The sequence below is a fragment of the Lissotriton helveticus genome, chromosome 4_1 (genome assembly GCF_964261635.1).
Source record: "Lissotriton helveticus chromosome 4_1, aLisHel1.1, whole genome shotgun sequence".
Taxonomy (NCBI): domain Eukaryota; kingdom Metazoa; phylum Chordata; class Amphibia; order Caudata; family Salamandridae; genus Lissotriton; species Lissotriton helveticus.
Genome location: NC_136063.1, coordinates 275,089,914 through 275,114,745, shown reverse-complemented (window position 1 = coordinate 275,114,745; position 24,832 = coordinate 275,089,914). Strand labels below are relative to the sequence as shown.

Below are 24,832 nucleotides of genomic sequence, written 5' to 3'. Positions count from 1 at the left end.
TTCATCAGGGTCCGTCAACGGCACATCAACAATATCCGGTCTAGGTTTGGTACACAGTTCAGTTACATCAAGACAATCATTCATCTATATCATTGGGTAATGGCAACAAGGTAGCAGGATTCAAGACAGAGCACCTTCTAAGAGTCACATTCTCCGCTGCAAGTATAACCTGCTCGTAGCGTGTGAGCCTATTGTTGGTCAGGTGCTGCGTCCTGGTCCTGGTCATCAGCAATTCCACAGAATGCGGTACATGCACTGTCAGTGGATATCCCATCACTATACTTTCGCACCTTTCAATGCTGACACCTGTTGCAGCAACGGATTTGAGACATCCGGGCAACGCTGCGGCTACTGGATCTAGGGTAGCCGAAAAGTATGCAACTGGTCTACGGACTCCTCCATGATCTTGCACTAAAGCTGCCAATGCACATCCCTCTCTTTCACAGCAGAATAATGCAAATGATTTATTGTAATCAGGCATTCCCAGAGCCGGAGCCCGACACAAGTCCTCTCTCAATTCAAGAAAAGCCATCATACAGTCTGAGTCCCATGGTACCGGATCACTCACGTCCTTGTGCGTCAGTTTCTGCAAGGGTTTCGCCTTCAGGGAAAAGTTAACAATCCATTGTCTGCAGTAGCTAACCATGCCCAAGAACATTCTAACCTCTCGTTGGGTCGAGGGCACGTTCATTCTCATGATTGTTTCGATCCTGTCAGGCGACACCTTCCTCTTTCCCTGCTCTATTCTGTGACCCAGATACAGCACTTCTTGTAGGCAGTACTGCAACTTGTTGGGGGACACCTTGTGTCTGTTCCTTCCCAGGTGGTTCAGCAAGGCAATGGTATCAATCCTACATGCATCTTCGGTGTCTGACGCAACAAGGAGGTCGTCTATTTACTGTACGAGAACTGAGTTCTGTGGCAGTACCAGACTCTCCAAATTCCTTTTCAGCAATTGATTAAAGATCGATGGACTCTCTGTATACCCTTGAGGAATTCGACACCTTGTTAATACGCGACTCTCTATTTTGAACGCAAAAAGAAATTGGCTTTCTTCATGCAATGGGATGGAAAAGAAGGCTTGGCACAAATCAATCACAGAAAACCATTCAGCTTGGAACGGTATCTGAAACAGTATCACTGATGGATTCGGTACCACTGGACAGCATGGGACGACAATGTTGTTAATCTTTCGCAAATCCTGCACTATCCTGAATTTGCCACTTGGCTTCTGCAGACCCATTATCGGAGAGTTACAGGGACTGCCCATAACCTCCTTCAGGATCCCTTGTCTAATCATGGACTCAATCAGGGGTTTTATACCTGCAAGTGTATCTGGGGTCAATTTGTACTGTGGTGTTCTCGGGAATTCAGCATTTGGTCTCACTTGGATTCGGACAGGCTCTACCCCTTTTATCAGTCCAATCTCTTCTCCTGTAAAGTCCCACACCTCCGGCGAGACTGAATCCCTCAAATCCCATGGGAGTTCATCCACAGTTATGGCAGGGTACAATTCAATACACACCTGCGTATTTGCAACCTTAAAATCAGCATCGTCGTCATTAGTCTGTAATTCTACTCCCTTTGGGGTACAATAGATGGTGCAATTAAGTTTACACAAAAGATCTCTTCCTAACAGACACACAGGGCTTGAATCACACACCACGAACTGGTGTCGATCTCTAAAACTTCCAATCTTCACAGGGACCGGCTCAGTCAGGGGGTTTGTCATTCTTCTGTTTGCTACTCCTACCACTTGTATGGTCTGTCCTGAGAGGGGTAAGTTGGGAACTACTGCAGACCGCACAGTGGAGCGAGAAGCGCCCGTGTCAACCAAGAAGGTGGTGGGATGTCCATCTACATCTGCCTCTACAAATGGTCCTCTCTGATCTACCTCCAGTACTGCTCCAAGGGTACAACCCTCCTCCCCATCCTGGTACCGACCTGTCACTGGGTCAAAGTAATAGCACTCATCCCCTTCAACTATGAAAGGCATCTGGTGGTATACCTTGTTCCCTGCTGAAATCTTTGGTGGCTGGGGAACCTGAGCTCTAGGGGCTGAAGACCCCCCTTTCGTCATCTGAGGCTTAGGCACTGTCACCTTTCGTGCCGGAGGGGCTTGGACTTCCTCCTCCTCCTGCTCCTGTACCTGATTTTCTGGGTTATGGGGGCACTCGCGTCTCCAATGCCCAACCTCGTGACATTGATGACACCTGGTCGTCTTCTTCAGGGCCTCTATGTCTATCCTAGGTCTCGGACCTTCCTCCCCGTCTTTCTTCTGCCCCCCTGATCTCCTTCCCATAGTGCCATTTCCTGACTGACCCTGTCCTCCTGCTTGCATCTGGACTAACATTAGTTTATCCTTAAGCTTCTTTGTCTTTGAGTCTATTTCATCACTGCAGTACCTTGCATATCTCAAAATCTCATCTAGAGGTTTGTTTTGCCAACAAATCAAATGCTGCTGTATCATAAAGCAGATATCAGGCCTCAATCCCAGCACAAACTTGGATACGAACTGTCCCATATCCTTCGGATCCATCACATCTAATCCGCTGTACTGCTTGAAAATCAGCAATAGCCTCTCATAAAATTCATGCACTGTCTCTTTAGGTTCCTGTCTTGTACGGTCTATTTTTACCCAATCAATGTCTTGTGGTGGTACTTTAGTTTTTAGCCACGTGATCGCCTGCTCGTACTTTGCCATCACCCTAGGTGACGGTCCATTTGTGGCACTATCTCTCTCTGGCTCCGCAGTGGGCCATTCGACACTGACTTTGCATGCTATCCATAAATCACTTGGAACCACAATATCAAACAGTGTGTTCAAATCAATCCACAGCACCTTAGAAATTTTAACAAACCTCTCTACCTGCTTGTACCATTCCACTGGACTCTCTCTCAACTTTGGAAATGTGTTCGTAAAAGCAGCCAGGTCTCGCCTGCTCCAGGGTACATGTACATATCCCCCATGAGCCACCTCCCGCAAGGGGTATGCTTCCGCGTGCATCAACCCTCCTCCCGGGGATGTCTCTATAACACTCCGTCTGACTGTCTTTTTCTTTGACCACCTTTCCTCCCATTTCTCCAACTGGGACCATGTCCGGATTCCCATTATCAGTTCCCTAACATGGGTTTTTAATCCGATCACCCTCTTTTCTTCTAAGTCTTGATCTGAATACTGTAACCTGTGGCCTCCCTGTAGGGCTTTCGTTTTTGTCAAGTCTACCACATACTTGTTTGCCAATTCAGAAAGTTTTTCATGAGCTGTCCTAGCCTTTCGAGTAACATCCTTCGCCACAAACAACAACTCATCTGGTTCGTAAAGTTCAACCCTTTCTATTGGCAGTGTACCTTCCACTATTTCCTCTACTTCTGATTTTAATCTCAGCACATCTAACCTCCTTGCCTTTATTGCCGCTCTCAATGTGCCTTGGCTAGAGGTTTCCTTAGAGTCCCTTCCGCCACCTTCCTGACTCCCTCTCCTGTTCTCTTCCGGTGTATTAGGAGGAACCCTTCTACCTTCGCAACTCTTACAGTCCCACTCCTGCCGCCTATCTCCGGAGGAATAATGAGACGTCCCCCTGCTCCCCACACCTCCGTTTTCCCACTCCTGCCTGCTTTCGCTAGCTGCACAGTGAGAACCCATCCTATTCTCTTCGTTCTCTGTCCCAAACACATTCCTTGCTCTGTCGCTCTGGGTGTCCACAATTGTTTCCCAAGTTCTCAAATCTGGCCTTAACTCCCTCATCGACCTCGGCCTTGGTCCTCTCAAATCCATCGAATCCCTCCAACCTCTTTTCTCCTCTGAGGAGTCTGCCGATGCCACCAAAGGGGTGCTTCGTTCTACCGGTCTGGGTAATGTCTTCCACCCATCTGCCGTATCAGTTCTACCTTCACTAGCACTCCTCTCGCTCCCCATCTTTAGTAGACTCTCACCTTGGGTCTGTTCTGGATTGTACACTGATACTATAGGACCTATGGTAACAGGTACCGTCAGGGCATCTGGCAATTTCTGAGAATGGACACCCTCTTCTACCCTAATTTTCTGTACTGTAAACCGTCCCACTACTCTCGACACTGGGGAGGGTGGGGGTGCCCTTTCTCCCTTTTCTGGGGTAAACTTGTCCCCTGGGGTTTCCCATCCGTTCCCCATTGGACCCCGCCTTCCCCTACTGGGGCTTCCCAGTGCTTTGTCGGTGCTTGCGTTCCCTGCAATTCTGGATTGTATGGGGGTGGCCTTTCCGACAACAGTCTCTCTATCAGGCTGTCGTCTGTCTCGCTTTCCTCATCCTCTGTACTCTTTTTCTGCCCATCGCCTGCACTTTCCAGCAATGGATACAACTTGTCTACTGCAATGGTCTGCACCCTCCATCTCTTTTCCATGGCATCCCATCTTGCATCTTGAACCGCCCTTACCGAGCGTTTCACTCTTTCTTGTCTCCTATCTCTGTTCCTGTCGTGGGCTGCCCTTATCCATGCGTTTAGTGCTTCGAACTGTGTTGGTCTGGGCAAAGGTCGCAATGCAGCCATAATCGCTTTCAACTGGTATAACACTTCTAGTCTAAACGTTCCATATTTAGGAAAAGTCAATTCCTCATTTCCATCTGTCATCTCACACCAATTATCGAGCCACAATATGGTATGCAACCCAACATTCGTTGCCATGTAGTAAGCTGGAGTATCCTCGGGTGGAGCCTCCTCCCCACCCCGAGGTTCTATCCTGTTTTCTCTTTTGAACCATTTTCGCAATACCTTAAAACATTTCATAATGAAAACAACACGTTTCCTTGTTTACAACACTCGCTGTACTTCCTGATGATAATCCACCAATCCCAGCGCGGCTTCACGCCAACCGCCCTATCACAGCGCGGCTTCACACTAACCGCCCTATCCCAGCGCGGCTTCTTCTGACGTCACTCGCCTCCGTTTCGCAGCGGTTCCCCTCCTTCCTCCGTTCTTCTCGCGGTCTCGCATGCGTCCCAATCATACACTGAAAATGATTGCTTCCGACCAAGCAACCACTTCCCTGACTGTACGGCCACAGTCTAACTGTAATTGTCACCAACTGGCAGGTGTCTGTCCGCAAACGGCCGGACACTCGCCACTCTGATAGGTTACAAGTTCACGGTAACTTCCGACCAGCGTCCGTTACCCACACACTCACACACACGTTCCCCCTATCCCGGTCCTATGGGCGATCAATGGTACCTCATGACCCCCTTTCTCAATGGTCGACAATTACTTTGGGTGTTCGATACACCTGAACCACTTAAACTGCCCTTGAGCTTAAGATTTTCACCGGTTGCGCGCGCTCACAACCTGTCCTCTTTCACACTACAGACATTCAGCTCCGCAAGACAATACACATACAATACAACATGACACCGCAATCTAACAACGCATGACCCTTTTCATACTCACTCTCCTCCGACCTGCTGCTGTCTGCCGCACTGTTACTCTCCGTCAGATTCCATGGAACGCCATCCGCCATCCGCGATTTTCTGGACACTCATCCTTGTGTTCTATGGGCCTCATGGAAATCTCAACCTACTTCTAGATTACCCTCACTCAGAAGATAACCATCCTACACTGCTACCAATTGATACGGCGGGATTCCTCCTCTAGAGTCTGCTTCTCATTCTCTAGAATCCCATCACAGGTCGACTGGACCTTTTTACCTGTCATGGAGTGAATAAGGCAACCTAGTTGACACTAAACAGATCAAATTCAAAATACCCAATTGCTTTCCCCAAAGAACCACTGACTAAAGACTGAATTTAGAAGGTTTATTACATAACCAAAAATAACTGGAGATACAGGCACCTCAGCAAGAGGTTCAACAGATAAACAGGTACTAATACAAACATAATCCTACGGAAAAGTCTCAGTCGGCTAATGAACAGAACGAGAATCAATTCCAGGACCATCAGGCTAAACAAAATTGCTATCACTTGAGTTCTGGTACTCATCAGGATAATAGACATAAATTCAGGTTAGTCTGTCCCTACTCTATGCTAGATGACATCCCTACTCAACGACTGCCCGTCCTATCCAAAAGGTGTCAGCCGTGGTGACTTCCAGGTGAAGTTTGCCCACATTCTCTTAGACTATCATTCTTGACTTGCATCTATGCCCTTTGCCCATCTGACCGCTCTCTCTAGCTCCTCAGCTCAACTGCTCTGCCTCCACCCTCGGGGCACTGTCCCTAATACCAAACCCCACAATGTTAATGTCACGCCTCCTGGTACGCCCCTCACGAAGGTGTTGAATACTGTATTTTTCCACATGGCACAAGTCCATTCTTGTCCGTTCAGACGTCCTTGGGTCTCAGGCTCTTCATCCTTTCAAGTTACTTCAGTGAATTCCTGGTCTACTCCTCCATGTCTGAGTCTAGCATCCTAACACTTATACACAATGGGCCCTTCTACTCTACTATCTGCTTGATGAGGCGCCTGCAAAGAAATACGCACATAACTCACAGTCTACAAATGTTGCAACAATTCTTAAAGATCTTTCATAAGCATTTCTATTGTTTATGGGTTTATGCAAGACATTTTCATACAGGCCTGCTCCATTTCCATTTACTAGGCCTCTGCTGGTTATAGGCCCAACGCTTTACATTAGCACTTTCTTAGTTCACTTAGGCCTCCAACCTTAACGACAAAAGCATTTGCTCTAATCTTAAACTAATTATCTAGTACATAAAGAATGATTATACATTTCGCTATAGTTCATCCAAAGGCACATTATTAATCTATTAAACACATCTATCATTAGTGAAAGATTTCATTTCAAACACTTCTACCTTGCAGTAAGCATGGAATTGCACCTTGTAACGCTAGTTCTGCACATTTTCAGATGTCAATTCATTCAAATGCTTTGTCATATATCGCATCTAAACATGATTAAAGTCCTCTATATATCCGGGTGCTGATTACTTATACATATGGTGCACCTCTACAAAATTCACTTTACATGGCGCTCTCTCAGTGACCCCGCGCACGTTCGCTGAAGCGTTTCCTGGTTTGCCAAGCCCTGCTCATGTGAGAGGCTGCTCGGCTGTTTGGAGATGGCGTCCAGCACCGTTCGGGATCTGATTAGCCCTTGAACCCTGCTTCCACGATGCCGAAAATCGCAGCCGCCACGCTTCGCTATCGTTTACTGCCCGTTTACTGCCCCCCCCACTGCAGCGCTCGTTTTACTCTGGTCTCCTGTCCCTCGTCCACCCGACCATCTCAGCTGGGCAGAGCCGAGCCCGTGCGGCGGATTGGGGATTTCAGAGGAGACGCCGAGATGCGGTGATAACATATGCCAAGACACGCCGAGATAGGAAAAGGGAACCTGTGGCTGAAGACGCCGTCGACAAAGAAAGGGAGAGTCACTTTTATTTTTTGCTGCTGCGGTGAGTTGCGAAGCCACGGCTGATAAAATGTACTGAGCTCTGAACCCCAAGCCTTGAGCCTTGAGCCCCGAAGCCTTGCATCACATTATATATGCTTTGTATTGAAAATTGGCCTCTCGTTCAAAAACGGACTGCTTATCTATTGGCAGGGATACACAGCAACCACATAAAAGTTTGAGGTTCTAAAAGAGCCGATTATCTTTCTCTGCGCCAGAGATTTAAAAAAGCTAGAATGTCAGCAAAAGTGAGAAATAAGCAGGTTAAGGCTGGGGCAGGAAAGGAGTTTTTAAAAACTGGTCAGTCACCAACAGCACCAGTACTTGTATCCAAATGCATGAGAAAGGGGAAAAGAAACGTGCAGCAAAGAAAAGATTTAAAAGCTAGAACGCTAGCATTAGCAGAGAAGAATAGACAAAATGCCTCCACAAAATCTTTGGAAGAAGAAGATGAAGATGCGGAGGCACTCTCTGAACTGTCGGCAGATCTAAGCATGCTGGCTGTGGGGGATGAAGAGGGCGAAGGAGGCAGAGAGGAGGACGAACTAGGGGATACTCTGAGTAGAGGGGAAGAACATCTGGTCAACTCTAAACAATATCCCCTCTTCAGTAAACCTAGGCGGTACGGGGAAACTTACCAGCACTCCACAACCAAGCCGGGAGGAGCAGAAGACAAAAGGACAAGTGGAAGAGAAAGGCATACAGGATGAGCAAGGCCAGAATTTGCCACTCACCCCCAATCACGCCCTGTCAGCTCAACCAACGCACCCACAGCTACAGCCTCAATCAAATGCGGATAGAGTGCCAGAGCCTACAGATCACGCAGATCCTACAGAAAACAGCACAGTTGCCCTGGTAAATGTACCTCTCTCTGGGCAGTTGTTAAACTCGGAGACCCAGGAGACTCAGGAAGCTCAGGAGATTCGGCTGTCACAACAGATGTCGCCAAAGATAGATAGGGTGGAGATATTTCTCTACAAGCTGGCTTCTCTACCTGAGCCAGAACCAGATTCAGTGTCAGGAAAAGGAATATGCCTGTCCTCAGGGTTGATGAAAATCTTGGAGAGAAAAGAGGCAACCAGGATATTTCAATACAAGAAATGTTAATAACTATTCTCCGAGAGTTAAGGGACCTGAAAGTATCACAGGCTTTTGAAATATCTCAGCTACATAGTAGATGGAAATGGGGGATGAGCCTAGGCAATTTACCAAGAAGGGTTGCAGAGGCAGAGGCTCGGGTTTCAACCTTGGAAGACACCATCATCTTCATGCAGAAGGATCTCCAAGGGCTGAATAGAAAACATTAACAGATGGAGTCAAAACTACAAGACTTAGAAAATTACAATAGGAGATCGAACCTACGCCTTGTGGGAGTTTTGGAGGGATTGGAGGGTGCCGAAATGTGTGCTGAAATGGTGAAATGGACTGAGTCCTTGTTGAAAAAAGTAATACCTGAGTTATAAGGTGATCTAACAATTACGAGAGCCCACAGGGTACCTGCACATAAACCTGCAAATTTTAAATATCCTCGAACCATCTTAATGAACTTCTCAGGTTACAGAATTAAAGAGAAAATCTTAAAGGTGGCAATATCAAGGACAATATTTAATACTGATGAAGTTAAACACTTTAAAATGTTTACAGACATGTCAGCTGCCTCAGCCCACAGACGGAATGACTTTATTAAAATGATAGACTCTTTCAAGGCCAAAGGTGCACAGGCGATGATTGTGCAACAGTCCAAATTAAAAGTGATTGCCAAAGGAAAGTTTTGTATCTTCACAGATACACAAGAAGCCCAAACCCTTTTGGAAGGTCTTAATACAACATAAGGAAATGAGAATCATTTAAGAAGTCCAGAAATTTGAAAGTTTACTCTAAGGGGTGGAGACACGGTGAATCAGGAAACGCTAAAGGATGCAACAAGATGGCATCCAACAAGAAGAAGGAGAAGGAGGGAACGACAGTGGGACAATTGGGGTTCTCGTTCCTTCTAGGGAGGGTGGGGTGGGGGGGAGGTGGAGGTGGAGGGGGTGAAGCAGTGAAAAAAAAAGAGTTCACAGATGACATTTTTTCATTATGCCTTATAGGAGTCTCTATATTTGCCAGAAGAACGAATAATGCTGCTAAGGAAAGTTGTTTCTTCAATGCATTGTGATTTTTTGAATTATGCATGGTATATTGCACATGGAGCATTGCACTTTAATGCACTTTAATGCTCAGTTTTTGTTTTTTAGTATGCTGCTCTAATAGTTGCGCAATTTGCACTTTGAATATTTTTGCATATCTGATATGTCAAACTGCGTGATTTGCACATTAATGCTATACATCCGGCCTGAACCTTATCGCATTAGTGCAAAACACTAATGCGATAAGGTTCAGGCCGGATGTGCTGGTTCAATATTCGCATGATTTGCACTTCAAATATTTTCTGTATGGCTGGCCTGACAACTGCACAATTTGCACATTAATGCTATTTTGCACAATGGCTATAGTGTTTTGACCAGATGTATTGGTTTAATATCTGCATCATTTGCACAATCAAAAATGACTTGTTTTTTAGAGCATGTAGTAGTTATTTATTGTGGTTTTAATGTCCCTGGAATGTTGGTAGGGAAAAGTACTTGTTTTGCACATATTGCACTTTAGAAATATCTCCTTTGCACATGAAGCACAAAATTGCACTTTATTGGATGTTACTTGTAACTTGTGGATAAAAATAAGCAATGATTGTTTCTTTTTTAGTACATTATGAATAGGAATAAGGTGACATTCTTGTCTTTGAATGCAAATGGGTTAAACACCAGCCTTAAAAGGCAAGCTATAGAGAGCTGGCTAAAAGATCACAACCCTGATGTGATCTTTATACAAGAGACACATCATAGGGCCCTATCGGATTCTAGCAAAATGTTTAAAAACTGTCTGGGTTATTATTTTTCCTCTGTATCAGGGATGGCTCAGAGGGTTGTGAGCATCTTTATAGGAAAGCATGTTCAGTTCCACATTAAAGGCTCACATTCATACATGAGTGGTAGATGGGCATTCCTATATGGGAAAATAAATCAGACAAATATAATACTCGCTACAATCTATGCACCAGTTTTAGATCATCCACTCCCTATTTTACAACTGAAGCAAGCGCTAACAGGTATACCTGGTCAAATAATATGGGGAGGCGATTTTAATTTTTTGCAAAATCCCACGGTTGATTACTCTAAAAAAGACCGGAGACAAAATAAACCACAAGTTGCTATAGCCCTGCAGGGTTGTAAGACATATCTAGATATAGTCGATAACTGCCATTTTAAAAACCGATTAAACGCGAATATTCTGATCACTCGGCAAAATATGACTCATCATCCAGGCTGGACTTTTTTTTATCATCACTTAGTCTCGAAACTAGTAAATATGAGCATTTAGTAAATGCATTTTCAGACCATGCACTCATTAAAATGGAAATATTCATAGGGAAGATAGACAAAGAGGTATCAAGAAGATGGTACTTCAATAAATTAAATTTAACAGAACAGCAATGCTGTGCAGAAATTGAGAATGGGATAAGGGTCTTTTTTAACATAAATAAAGTCTCAGCCCCAATCAATATAGTATGGGATGCTTTTAAGGCCACATTGAGAAGCTTAATTACCTCCAAAGATATACCAAAACAGAAGGCTAAAAGGGAGGAGAGAATGGCATTACAAACTAGATTGACCCAGGCAAATCAAGAGTACTATAGAAATAGGTCCCCAGCCACTAAACAAGAGGTACTTAATGCTAAAACAAAAATGAGGGAATTTTATTATGAACTAGGGGATATGGCAAGTAGATTATACCTGCAGAAAAATGATGAGGAGAGTGAGTACACAGGGAGAGTACTAGCCTGGTAAGCGAAAGAAAATCAAGTCCGTAGCAGAGTTGACTGCATACGTGATAAAGTAACTAAAGTCCGTATGAAGACTACTTCATCTATAGGTGAGGTGTTCTTTAACCATTATAAAGATATTTATCAGATGACCCACCATGTCACATTGGAAACAATCAATGACTTTTTACAGGAATAACAAATTCCAAAGTTAGGAAGTAATTTTAAAGAGCTACTACAAGCGGAATTTACGAAAGAAGAGCTAGATGAGGTTATCAGCTCCCTGCCTAATTGCAAAGCCACTGGGGAGGATGGTATTTCAGCAGAATTGTTTAAAGCATATTCTACAATACTTAGTCCTGAATTTTTAACGCTTACCAACCACCTACTACGAGGGGGGACCCGCCAGCATCTTTTCGCACTGCAGTAGTAGTCAGTATTTTGAAAAAAGATAAAGATAGGGAAAATGTTAACTTTTACAGGCCAATAGCCTGTTAAATACTGACTACAAAATGTTTACTAAACTGCTGGCAAATAGATTAAATAAGATGGTAGGATCACTCATTGGGGCGGACCAGTGCGGTTTTGTGGCAGGGAGACAACTCTATACCAATACACATTTTTTACTGGAGGCTTTGGACTTTTTTAGTGTCAATAAAGTGCAGGCACAGATTTGGTTTTTAGACGCCGAAAAGGCATTTGATCTTGTCTCATGAAACTGTCTTTTTGCGATCCTGGAGAGGTTTGGCTTTCCGAATGAATTTGTATTTTTATCAAACCAACTCTATAGAAACTCCCATGCGCAGATTTTGATCAATTCAGTAAAAGTAGGGACATGTCAAATAAATAGAGGTACTCGGCAAGGCTGCCCCTCTCTCAGATTTTATTTGCTTTGTTTATCGAACCATTGGCAATTGCGATTAGGGAAAAAAGAGCTCATACGGCTCCGGTTAGAGGAATGACTAATATAAAACTCTACGCCGATGACATTGTTCTCTTCCTGGACTCGAAGATAACAACTCAGTCAGAAGTTATGAGTGTGTTTGCAGATTTTCAAAGAATAGGCAGGTATAAAATAAATAAAACCAAAACAGAAATCATATTATGCAATTGTAGTGTAAACACTCTGCTATCTGAATTTAGACAGACATATAATACCCGCCATAAGAGATATTTAGGAATTTATGTATCAGAAAAAGTAGAAGAGCTCTATTCACTAAATCATATTCCATTACTGAAAAAGGTGAGCTTACAATTAGCACGATGGAATCAGCTCCCGCTATCAATAATGGGACGGGTTGCGCTGATTCGAATGTCTATTCTTCCACTTTTTAATTTTATTTTTAGTGCAGCTCCTTGTGCAATACAGACTTCCTTTTTAAAGCAGATAGATTGCATGTTTTCTTCTTTCCTTTGGGCGAATAAGACACCAAGATTGGCACTTAGCACTTTAAATTGCTCGGTTGTAGAAGGAGGATTCTCTTTTCCGAATATTAGAGATGACTATTATGCGACATTTGCACATCACAGTTTAAGTTTTTTTTTCTTAGACACATAAGAAGCAGATAATTTTTTTATGAAAAAGATTTTAAGGGAACATAATATCATTGATCCTTCAAGAGTGACCAAGTACCCTAAGAAAGTACGCTATAAGACCTTACAATTGCTGCTTAAACAAAAAGCCCAGTTACTGGCATATTAGAATATTTTAAGAATTAATAACTCAACCAGACTTGCAAACATATATACAGGAGAAATAGGTATTATGGACAGGAATACATTGAGATTGTGGAAAGCAAACGGGTATGATAAGATCCAGGATTTTATTAAGGGGAATTGTTGGAAAACATGGGAAGAGATCGAGATAGGGCTTCAACATTCTAACATAATTTTAAAATGGTCTATTATTAGATTAAATCCTATATTCAAAGAGCTAGACATAGAAAAATTGTGTTATAAATCAAGCAATAGTGAAGCCCTTAAGGGCCCCACACAAAGGAAGGTCAGAATCTGGAATAAAATCTTTGACAAGAACAAATCTCTTCCGTTATATGAAAAGAATAGGGACAGGTGGAGGAAAAGGGAAGGTATACAGATTAGTAAACCAACCTGGAATAAATTGAACAAATTTAATGCTGCTATATTTCGAGGAGCAAATTATAAACGTATGCAATATTATTCGAAATGGTTGATTTACAGAACACCCTCATTCCTCCATAATATATATCTGCAAATAGAAGATAAATGCTTTTGTTGTGCAGAGAAAGACACTTGGACACATATCATGTGGGAATGCCCAAAAATTCAGAATCTGTGGAGGAGATTGAGAAATACCTCAGATGCACAATGGACCCCCAAATCTCACTTAATGAATCTATAGCAATTCTGGGCTGCTCTCTTGCCATCTCTACGCATGACGAAAGTTTATTCATCGCAGCTTTAATAGCAAGATCGTTAATTCTGCAACTTTGGAAACAGACAAAGTGTCTACTTTCAATGCATGGAGAGTAAAATTGGCTAAAATACGGGGGATGGAAAAGAAATATGCGTTAAGATCAGGAGCAGTGAGAAAATATGAGAAGTACTGGAGTGCGTTTGAATCTTAGGTCTTTTGGTATCTCTGTGCGTTTTATTTAAATAAGATCTTGATCATAATCTTTGGAAGGTCTAGGTAATGTTTTCCTTTTCTTTTGTTTTTCTTATTAATATATATATTTGATTCAGCACTTTTGCACTTTAATGAAAATTATCTTCTTTTGACCATAGGAATTGTGACTGCACTATTTGGTTTGAATCTTGGGTCCTTTAATATCTCTTTGTATTTTACTTAAATTAGATCTTGATCATAAATCCTGGAAGGTCTAGGAGTTTTTATGAATGTATGTATTTGATTCAGCACTTTTGCACTTTAACGAAAATGACTGTCCCTTTGATCCTAGGAACTGTGACTGCACTGTCGAGTATTTTTTAATTTGTATTTAAATAGTTTTTGACAATTTCTGCACTTTATACATTATGCTAATTGTTGTGTCTTCAAATATGCTGGAACTTTTATATGAGATTCCTATATGTCCTATATTTATGTCTATGAACTCTCAATAAAAAGAATAAAAAAAAAAAAACAATCCGTTCCCCAACTTTTTTATTTTAAAAATGCTCCCAGGGCGGCAAAAATAGCCATGGCCTATAGATAAGGCTTGGCCATTTGTGACCGTTCGGGGACGGGCGCGGTAAGCAGAGAAGGAAAATGATTCTGTCTTTTTCTTCTTGCCCAGAGAAGACAAGGGCAGTGTCCAGTTCTCCTGCTCTGGCACTGGCAGCTGCAACCCCGTCTCTTCCTTCCTCTTATTTCCGCTCTTTCTATCTGTGTCTCACTCTTCGTCACCTGCTGAAAACTGTAACGTCAAGAAACAGCTTTTACCCTCTCTTTCCTTTACTTTCCTTCATTCGTTCCCCATTGAAATTGATTTTTTTAAATGAAACAGTTTTCCTGGTAATGCTGTCTTTTGCTGAAATTTTTATGTTCCAAGGTGCAGCCTCGAGCTGGAGAGAAGAAAAAAAGAGGTTCAAAATATGAAAAATAAATAAATAACTTTAAGCAAGACAGAGTGATCGCAAAGTGCCCAGATTTGTTTTATTCACACCCAATTACATTAGCGCCACTTTAGAGAGTTTGCCACTTTTGTTTTCTCGTTTTTGTGAAGGAGTGGGGAAGTGCACCATTCCTGAAGGTACTGCAATACCAGGTTGATGCATGGAGTGGACAGAGTAAGTTCCTACTCCATCTCCCTGTTCCATAAATCAATTCGATATATGGCCCCAGATAGAGGATGTATCCTAAATTGAACTGGAACAGATCTTCTTTTGTCAGGAATTCAGTTCTGGTTCAGAAATATACAATCGTCACCTCCCACAAAGACCTACTTGTTCGTATTTGTTCGCATGTTGTAGGTAACAAACTTGACAACAAGTACACAAGCCATCCCTTTGACCTTTTGCCTAGCTTGAAAATGATTACATAATCATCCAGCCCTGTGTGGTTAACATCGAGGCTGGCCTCAGCAGTCTCCACCCTCTCTCCCTTTGTGTCGGGGGGCAGGGGCCGGCCCAGCAACACTGAAGCCGCTGTCAATCGTAGGTAAGCATGCGCCTATAATGGCCCTGCAGTGGTTTACACCTTAACTAGTGACGCTAACTGCCTGCCTCCCATTGTGACCAATACAAGGCCCCGCCTTTCACCTTGTCTGCCTTTTATTTTCGGGCTCACCCAGACTGACTACGCCACCAGGAATAGAAGAAGAGGGATTCAGTGTGGAATCCCTGTCCGGCTCTGCCCATCCTCTCTCCACCCTGCTAGACCTGGAAAATAGGGGAAAAGGAAGTTGCAGTAGAAGAAGCCCTCCAGTGGTCTCTGTATCCAGTACTCTGGCTCTGGACCTAGTGCCAACCCAGCCCCACCAGCATCTCCTGGATATCGTTCTTTGTGCTTGCCCACAGATCTCCAGCCCCTCCTTTACAGCCCTGCTCTTTTCTCAGCACTGGGGCCTGCAAGAGCAGCCTGGACAGCCAGGAGCTGAACTGGGCAATCCATAAAAACAAATATCAAGTAAGTTGGGAAATACAAGATGCCTGAGCACTTTTTAAAAATAATTGTGGGAATCATTTAATGTGATCCTTATCAGCTCTTTCCCTTATTTTGGTTTATAAAATATGTAGCATTGCTCAGTGTTCAGGGATGTGGTCTATTTAAACCACACTGCTGACGTTTTGTAAGGATATTAACAATGGACATTGAAACGGATGCGTTCCGGGCCCTGTAATCACGTCCTTAACAAGAAACACTCATTAATTTCTGAATAATGAGTGTAAAAGCATTAAGGTAAGCATGTAGTTCCTGCTTACATTTCACATGCTTTACTTAATCTTACATTCCCTATGAGTGTTTGCTTCTTCCAGGATGTTACTTCTATTTTTTTCAGGCAGCATATTACTATTTTCTAGTGCATAATTTGAATAGAGTCACATCTAGGTGTTTATAACAGGGCACAATTGGGTTGTAGCTGAAGGCAGTGCAAGTGTCTCTCAGTGGGGCTGTATGTTGTTCAGTGGAAGAAAGGATGTGACACTATGGCCAGAGCTGCCGAATTTGGAACTAGGGGGCCAGGTTCAGCCTTCAGGACCAGTCCACCAGACCACTTTCCTTAGGAAACACATTCCCATGCTAGACCTTTGAAAGCCCTGCTAGACTGTTGAAGCCCTAGTGTCTTAGCCCCAGCAGGTGGACCCTAGCGGTTGCAATTGTGGGTTAACCTTGAAGGCCTGTCCACCACAATCCCTATTAAGTTCACTTCCAGTCTTGTGGGCAGGCCTACGAAACAGCCCCCCTAGAGTGACAGTGACTCTGCCACAGAGGTCAGAGTAACCTTGAGGCCAGTCTGCCTCACCATTGGTACCTCCATTGGCCTTGCTTCAACAGTAGTAGCTACAACTCACCAGGAATCAGCAATACAGGATATGCACACACACCAAACTAAGTTCACAAACTTCACAGTCTCTCTGCTTCATGCACAAGCACTTGGACTACCTGCTTTGGAGACACTGGAATTATGCAGCAATGGAGGAGAAAATTATGTCTCAGTGTTGACTAAATTATGCAGCAAAAAAAGGCTGCAGCATAATGAGGTACATTTTCTGATACTTTAATATTTTGAAATGTTTACACATACTAACAGCCTCTGCATAATTATGTGAAAACATTTGCAAACTAGGATATTTTGCCATTCATCTTTGAACTGCTCTTGTGGTGAAGAGAAGTGCTGATGACAGAAACTGCATGGCTCAGAGACAAATGGCTTGTGATTCCACTTTTAAGTGTATTTGGGGCGTTCTGTGATTGGAAACATATCCCACTTTGGGAATGTACTTAATGTCAATAACTCATATTTGAACATTAAGGGGCAGATTTATGAGTTCTGGCGCATCTCTGCAAATCAGCAGGGATGCGCCAGAACTGATGCGTCACGCAATTCCCTCCTTGCGGCACCACAGATGCGCCGCATTTACAATGCGGCGCACCATGGTGCAAGGAAGGGCAGATGCGTGACGCATCTTGTGGTGTACGGGCGGCGCATTGCTGGAGTAGCGTCGCAAGTGCGACGCAACTCCCGCAATGTACAGAGGCCACCCATACATAACGTGGTGCGTCACTCCTTACGCCTGCTTCAAGTAGGCGTAAGGATTTGACGCAGCAGCGTCGTAAAACTGACTCAGTGAAATCTTGTAGATTTCACTGCGTCAGTTTTACGGGGCTTTCCTACGAGGGAACGCCCACCCTGCAACAGAACGCCCACATGAAACCTGACGCAGGTTTCATGTGGCGCAGGGTTTTACAACGTGACGCATCTGCCTAGATGCGTCACGTTGTAAATAGGTCGCAGAGATGCGCCATGTTTCCGCGCCGTTGCGTCACGCAACGGCGGCGTAAACGTGGCGCAACCCCTACATAAATCTGCCCCTAAGTATATCCACTGGTTGAATTAAATTATGTAATAAGCTGTACCCGGTCATTGAAACGCCAAACAAATACCAAAAGTTGGGATGGTTTACTCATTCGGGCCACACCTCTGACTCAGCCCACTGACCCAATCCTCGGATTATTCCCGCCCTCTAATTCTCCCCAAACAGTTCCCCAACTTTTTTCCCCCACTTCGAGCACTGCTTCAGAAAAATGAACACTCTTTTTAAAAAGCTCTCATAAGGAGTTGATACAATGAAAATGCTCTAACAAATGAAAACGACCTGACCTCATGCTGCTTCTTTTCTTGGCAAACATTATTTCTTTCATTTGCCTGAGAAATATTTTCTGCCAAACGGTGCATTTTGCAAAGTCAATATTTGAGAATACTTTCAGGATGACATCTGCGCACTTCAACACAGCCAAACAGAAAGACGAGTTTCCTGTATTTTGATCGCACATGTGAAACTTTATTGGGGATGGATATTGTTTTATAGGCCTGTCCCTAAAGCCTCAGTCTAGACTTCCAAAACAGCACGGGGAGCACCCCGCTGCTGATAAAAACATGCCTGGGTTTTATCGCTGCGCATTAAGCGCGTGGCCGGACGGGATTACCGAACTTTACCTCACGCAGAACTTGTTAAAGTAACCACCTGACGGGGAGCGGTGTCCTTCTCCCAAACAATATTTTGAACCCCGCTCAGAGACGTTCTCTTCGATCGGAATGCCCCTGTTCTCTGTGGGATCATCCCATTCCCAATTTAAGAGCGACTTTCAACAAGCATTGGCAAAGGCAATAGATCGCGCCTGTGTGAGACCTATTGGCCTTGGGGCTGCTTTTTAGGTTTTGACTGGCCATGCGCTTTGCCCATGTGCCAAAAAAACCTCTTGAGTTGTGTGTGTGGGTCGGGATACGCCCCCTCCTCCGATTGGCTAGCTCCATAAATGGAGGCTAGCCATTGGACGAGGGGCCTGTCCGTCAATGCCGGACCAGATTCGGGGGCGTTCCCGAGATTCTTTGGCTTTTGCCGACGTCACGCGACGTCAGCCAAAAGCCGGGAACGCCCCCGAATCTGTCCCGGCATTGAGCCGGCACCCGCCTTCCGATGCAGCATTTTCATTGTTACTATAAGCTTGTTTATTTTATACGTTTTAGCGTTGTGGACATTAAAAAGGACTGAAATGATGTACATATATGTGAATATCCGTTTTAGAGTTAGGTCCTTTGCTGGATGTGTTTTATTTCATGGGAGTAAAGTATACCGAATTCACGCTGGTTTCTCTTTATTTTAATGAGGCGAAAACAGACTAATTTGTGCGGTGATAAATGTCCCAGCGGCGAGCATGCTACTTTTTTTTATTTAATGACAGCCTCATTAGATGAAGTTATTTATTTAGAGCTTCCCATGTGTTACCTATTATAGGGCACCGACCCCCACTGTGAAACCACTAACTTTCCACTTTCCGACCAGAAAAGTGCACCCGGGATCACAGCATCGCCTAATTGTGCACTTCCCGCGGCAGCGAAAGGCCACGAGGCAGCAATATTGTGCTACTGAACACTGCCTGACCCGCTGGGCATTGACAAACATTGCATGTGTATTAACACGAGGAATAAAAAGGTCTGCTTACTACAGAACAAAGGGAATATTTCAAGTAGATAAACTTCCAAATAAGGTAGGAATCGTAAGCTGATAGTTAAAAAAAATGTTTATGCTGTCGCACTTTGAAACTTCCTGCTCACCTTTTAATAAAATTTCGTAACGAACATCAGGCAAACAAAGGAACCGAGAGTGGATTTTAAGGCGTGCAGATTCAGAGTCAGAGTGCAGATTCAGAGTCAGAGTGCAGATTCAGAGTCAGAGTGCAGATTCAGAGTGCGAGTGCAGAGTGCGAGTGCAGAGTGCAGAGTGCAGAGTGCAGAGTGCGAGTGCAGAGTGCGAGTGCAGACTGATAGTGCATACTGATAGTGCATACTGATAGTGCAGACTGATAGTGCAGACTGATAGTGCAGACTGATAGTGCAGATTGAGAGTGCAGATTGAGAGTGCAGAGTGCAGATTGAGAGTGCAGAGTGCAGATTGAGAGTGCAGAGTGCAGATTGAGAGTGCAGAGTGCAGATTGAGAGTGCAGAGTGCAGATTGAGAGTGCAGATTGAGAGTGCAGAGTGCAGATTGAGAGTGCAGAGTGCAGATTCAGAGTGCAGATTCAGAGTGCAGAGTGCAGATTCAGAGTGCAGATTCAGAGTGCAGATTCAGAGTGCAGAGTGCAGATTCAGAGTGCAGAGTGCAGATTCAGAGTGCAGATGCAGAGTGCAGATGCAGAGTGCAGATGCAGAGTGCAGATGCAGAGTGCAGATGCAGAGTGCAGATTCAGAGTGCAGATTCAGAGTGCAGATGCAGAGTGCAGGTGCAGAGTGCAGAGTGCAGATGCAGAGTGCAGATGCAGAGTGCAGATTCAGAGTGCAGATTCAGAGTGCAGATTCAGAGTGCAGATTCAGAGTGCAGATTCAGAGTGCAGATTCAGAGTGCAGATGCAGAGTGCAGATTCAGAGTGCAGAGTGCAGATTCAGAGTGCAGATTCAGAGTGCAGATTCAGAGTGCAGAGTGCAGATGCAGAGTGCAGATGCAGAGTGCAGATGCAGAGTGCAGATTGCAGATTCAGAGTGCAGATTCAGAGTGCAGATTCAGAGTGCAGATTCAGAGTGCAGATTCAGAGTGCAGATTCAGAGTGCAGAGTGCAGATTCAGAGTGCAGATTCAGAGTGCAGATGCAGAGTGCAGATGCAGAGTGCAGATGCAGAGTGCAGAGTGCAGATGCAGATTCAGAGTGCAGATTCAGAGTGCAGATTCAGAGTGCAGATTCAGAGTGCAGAGGCAGAGTGCAGAGGCAGAGTGCAGATTCAGAGTGCAGATTCAGAGTGCAGATTCAGAGTGCAGATTCAGAGTGCAGATGCAGAGTGCAGATGCAGAGTGCAGATGCAGAGTGCAGATTCAGAGTGCAGATTCAGAGTGCAGATTCAGAGTGCAGATGCAGAGTGCAGATGCAGAGTGCAGATGCAGAGTGCAGATGCAGAGTGCAGATGCAGAGTGCAGATGCAGAGTGCAGATGCAGAGTGCAGATGCAGAGTGCAGATTCAGAGTGCAGATTCAGAGTGCAGATTCAGAGTGCAGATTCAGAGTGCAGATGCAGAGTGCAGATTCAGAGTGCAGATTCAGAGTGTAGAGTGCAGATGCAGAGTGTAGAGTGCAGATGCAGAGTGCAGATTCAGAGTGCAGATTCAGAGTGCAGATTCAGAGTGCAGATTCAGAGTGCAGATTCAGAGTGTAGAGTGCAGATTCAGAGTGTAGAGTGCAGATTCAGAGTGCAGATTCAGAGTGCAGATTCAGAGTGGAGATTCAGAGTGGAGATTCAGAGTGGAGATTCAGAGTGGAGATTCAGAGTGGAGATTCAGAGTGGAGATTCAGAGTGCAGATTCAGAGTGCAGATTCAGAGTGCAGATTCAGAGTGTAGAGTGTAGATTCAGAGTGTAGAGTGCAGATGCAGAGTGCAGAGTGCAGATTCAGAGTGCAGATTCAGAGTGCAGATTCAGAGTGTAGAGTGCAGATTCAGAGTGTAGAGTGCAGATTCAGAGTGTAGAGTGCAGATTCAGAGTGTAGAGTGCAGATTCAGAGTGTAGAGTGCAGATGCAGAGTGTAGAGTGCAGATGCAGAGTGCAGATGCAGAGTGCAGATGCAGAGTGCAGATGCAGAGTGCAGATGCAGAGTGCAGATTCACAGTGCAGATTCAGAGTGTAGAGTGCAGATGCAGAGTGTAGAGTGCAGATGCAGAGTGCAGATTCAGAGTGCAGATTCAGAGTGCAGATGCAGAGTGCAGAGTGCAGATTCAGAGTGCAGATTCAGAGTGCAGATTCAGAGTGCAGATTCAGAGTGCAGATTCAGAGTGTAGAGTGCAGATTCAGAGTGCAGAGGCAGAGTGCAGATTCAGAGTGCAGATTCAGAGTGCAGAGTGCAGATTCAGAGTGCAGAGTGCAGATTCAGAGTGCAGAGTGCAGATTCAGAGTGTAGAGTGCAGATTCAGAGTGCAGAGTGCAGATTCAGAGTGCAGAGTGCAGATTCAGAGTGCAGAGTGCAGAGTGCAGAGTGCAGATTCAGAGTGTAGAGTGCAGATTCAGAGTGTAGAGTGCAGATGCAGAGTGCAGAGTGCAGATGCAGAGTGTAGAGTGCAGATGCAGAGTGCAGAGTGCAGATGCAGAGTGTAGAGTGCAGATGCAGAGTGCAGAGTGCAGATGCAGAGTGCAGATGCAGAGTGCAGATGCAGAGTGCAGATTCAGAGTGCAGATTCAGAGTGCACATTCAGAGTGCAGATTCAGAGTGTAGAGTGCAGATTCAGAGTGCAGATTCAGAGTGCAGATTCAGAGTGCAGATTCAGAGTGCAGATTCAGAGTGCAGAGTGCAGATTCAGAGTGCAGATTCAGAGTGCAGATTCAGAGTGCAGATTCAGAGTGCAGATTCAGAGTGTAGAGTGCAGATTCAGAGTGCAGAGGCAGAGTGCAGATTCAGAGTGCAGATTCAGAGTGCAGATTCAGAGTGCAGATTCAGAGTGCAGATTCAGAGTGCCGATTCAGAGTGCAGATTCAGAGTGCAGATTCAGAGTGCAGATTCAGAGTGCAGATTCAGAGTGCAGAGTGCAGATTCAGAGTGTAGAGTGCAGATTCAGAGTGTAGAGTGCAGATGCAGAGTGCAGAGGCAGAGTGCAGATTCAGAGTGCAGAGGCAGAGTGCAGATTCAGAGTGCAGATTCAGAGTGTAGAGTGCAGATTCAGAGTGTAGAGTGCAGATGCAGAGTGCAGATGCAGAGTGCAGAGGCAGAGTGCAGAGGCAGAGTGCAGAGGCAGAGTGCAGATTCAGAGTGCAGATTCAGAGTGCAGATTCAGAGTGCAGATTCAGAGTGCAGATTCAGAGTGCAGAGTGCAGAGTGCAGAGGCAGAGTGCAGAGGCAGAGTGCAGAGGCAGAGTGCAGATTCAGAGTGCAGATTCAGAGTGCAGATTCAGAGTGTAGAGTGCAGATTCAGAGTGCAGAGGCAGAGTGCAGATTCAGAGTGGAGATTCAGAGTGCAGAGTGGAGATTCAGAGTGGAGATTCAGAGTGCAGAGTGGAGATTCAGAGTGCAGATTCAGAGTGCAGAGTGGAGATTCAGAGTGCAGATTCAGAGTGCAGAGTGGAGATTCAGAGTGCAGATTCAGAGTGCAGAGTGGAGATTCAGAGTGCAGAGTGGAGATTCAGAGTGCAGAGTGGAGATTCAGAGTGCAGAGTGCAGATTCAGAGTGCAGAGTGCAGATTCAGAGTGCAGAGTGGAGATTCAGAGTGCAGAGTGGAGATTCAGAGTGCAAAGTGGAGATTCAGAGTGGAGATTCAGAGTGCAGAGTGGAGATTCAGAGTGGAGATTCAGAGTGGAGATTCAGAGTGCAGAGTGGAGATTCAGAGTGGAGATTCAGAGTGCAGAGTGGAGATTCAGAGTGCAGAGTGGAGATTCAGAGTGCAGAGTGGAGATTCAGAGTGCAGAGTGGAGATTCAGAGTGCAGAGTGGAGATTCAGAGTGCAGAGTGGAGATTCAGAGTGGAGATTCAGAGTGCAGATTCAGAGTGCAGATTCAAAGTGCAGATTCAGAGTGCAGATTCAGAGTGCAGATTCAGAGTGCAGATTCAGAGTGCAGATTCAGAGTGCAGAGGCAGAGTGCAGAGGCAGAGTGCAGATTCAGAGTGCAGATTCAGAGTGCAGATTCAGAGTGCAGATTCAGAGTGCAGATGCAGAGTGCAGATGCAGAGTGCAGATGCAGAGTGCAGATGCAGAGTGCAGATGCAGAGTGCAGATTCAGAGTGCAGATGCAGAGTGCAGATGCAGAGTGCAGATGCAGAGTGCAGATTCAGAGTGCAGAGTGGAGATTCAGAGTGCAGATTCAGAGTGCAGAGTGGAGATTCAGAGTGGAGATTCAGAGTGCAGATTCAGAGTGCAGAGTGGAGATTCAGAGTGCAGATTCAGAGTGCAGAGTGGAGATTCAGAGTGCAGATTCAGAGTGCAGAGTGGAGATTCAGAGTGCAGATTCAGAGTGCAGAGTGGAGATTCAGAGTTCAGAGTGCAGAGTGCAGATTCAGAGTGCAGATTCAAGATTCAGAGTGCAGATTCAGAGTGTAGAGTGGAGATTCAGAGTGCAGATTCAGAGTGCAGAGTGGAGATTCAGAGTTCAGAGTGCAGAGTGCAGATTCAGAGTGCAGATTCAAGATTCAGAGTGCAGATTCAGAGTGTAGAGTGCAGATTCAGAGTGCAAAGTGCAGATTCAGAGTGCAGAGTGCAGATTCAGAGTGCAGATTCAGAGTGCAGAGTGCAGATTCAGAGTGCAGAGTGCAGATTCAGAGTGCAGAGTGCAGATTCAGAGTGCAGAGTGCAGATTCAGAGTGCAGATTCAGAGTGCAGATTCAGCCCTGTGTGTGGTGAGGAGGGCCCCTCAGTGTTTCACATGCTTCTACGGAGGTTTAGGGACCTTGTTGCTTCACTGCTGATTGGGCTCTGAGACGACCATCCTGCCTAGTTACCTGTTGTGAATGGGTATAAACAATAAACGTCCGATTATGGTGCCGGTTGGACCTATCCCCCCCTCAAGAACACAAAGAACCTACTGACATTTTCTACCTGAAATAGACCATCTAATTTGGAAAGACCACCCTGTGTCCTTCCTGATTTTATTTTCACCTAGTCACTAATCTCAAACTTATACTCCTTTCTCTCCATGCTCACATTTGTCCCCTTGCCTCCTACACCATTTCAACCTTTCAGCCATGCATGGACCAATTTAGTACCAGGTAAGCATCACACATCTATTGAAATGGGGGTCGCAGTGTGTAGGGCTTGCAGTGTGTGGGGGGGGTCGCAGTGTGTGGGGGGGCTCTGTGTGGGTGTGTGTGGAGGGCTCCGTGTGGGTGTGTGTGTGGGGGGGCTTTGTGTGGCTGTGTGTGTGGGGGGCTCTGTGTGGGTATGTGTGTGGGGGGCTCTGTGTGTGTGTG

General features: G+C 45.0%; 1 pseudogene; it reads right to left on the bottom strand.

Annotated features, from left to right (window-relative positions):
* Positions 1-14,969: 14,969 nt before the first annotated feature.
* On the bottom strand, positions 14,970-15,118 carry LOC144829843 (U2 spliceosomal RNA; annotated as a pseudogene).
* Between the last annotated feature and the right edge of the window lie 9,714 nt (positions 15,119-24,832).